Consider the following 1,143-nt stretch of genomic DNA (forward strand, 5'->3'; position numbering starts at 1 on the left):
AGTGGGGGAAGAGGGGGGGTAAGGAGAGATGTGTGTGGGAGACGTCTGTCCGGTCTGGCCCGCGTAATTAGCTTTATGAGCGATGCACCCCCGACATTCTCACACACATATTCACGCATATTCGTGCAAAAAAACAAGCCGCACTGCACCTGAAAAAACATACCGAGCAAGCAGCCTGGCAGACTGGACCAAACACCCACACAGCGACACTCACACACATACGACTCCTTCCCCACCCAGTCGTCGCCGCTGCTCTCACATTCTCTCACACTTTGCATGCCTGTACACGTCGGGCTGCTTTTTATTTTTTCAGTGGCCGGCGTGTAGGGGAGAGCAGAGAGTGAGGGGTTGGGCGCGGCCCAGGTGTAAGGGTGAGGGAGCGGGGAGGGTTGGGAGGGAGGCCGCGGCCGGACGCGAGAGCGAATCTCGGAGGAGCCCGATAAAGAGCTGCGGCCGCACGAACCCCCTTTCGTGCGGCAAAAATATGCACAGAAAATGATTGTGACAAAGTCAGACTCAGCTTTGGTCGAGGAGCGTCCACTTTGCTCCTCGTCAGCCCTGCGGGGTGGGGGTGTGCGGGGTAACTCGAAGCCTCTGCTCACTTCCTGTACTCACTTTGTATTGTGTTCCCCTTCACCCCTTCACCCCTTCCCCACTCTCTCCCCCCACGCGATGCCGTCGGGGAGAAGGGGCTCCGTTTGGGTGGGTCCAATATCCAGACTCGAAAAGTTAGGAGTGTGAATTCTCGTGCCATGTTCGGGAATCCAAATAAGCTTCTCCAGGGCGTTTCCCTACCCCTCGTGTCGTCCGGAGCGGGGCGCGGGGACTTGAATGCAGGCGAGCACCTGCCTGCTGGAGAGCTCTGGGGTCCGATCACAGCGCTGACTACATAACTCTCTTTCCAGATGCAAGGCTTACGTGCGAATCCTAGTGTTTGAAATTTAACCGTATTAACTGAGCAAGACGCAAGCTGATGCGAGTGAAAAAGAAATGTCAGAAAAGGGGGAGGAGAGAAAAACAAGGATAACCTCGCTTCCCTATATATGATACTAAAACTAGGCCCTTATTCAAGTATGTACAATTTTGCATCGGCGCAAAGAGAGATGATTCTTCCCCTCTGACCCGGCCACTCTCATCGGGCAC

Source organism: Frankliniella occidentalis, unplaced genomic scaffold (assembly GCF_000697945.3).
Source record: "Frankliniella occidentalis isolate FOCC.00 unplaced genomic scaffold, Focc_3.1 Scaffold213, whole genome shotgun sequence".
NCBI classification, from domain to species: Eukaryota; Metazoa; Arthropoda; class Insecta; order Thysanoptera; family Thripidae; genus Frankliniella; species Frankliniella occidentalis.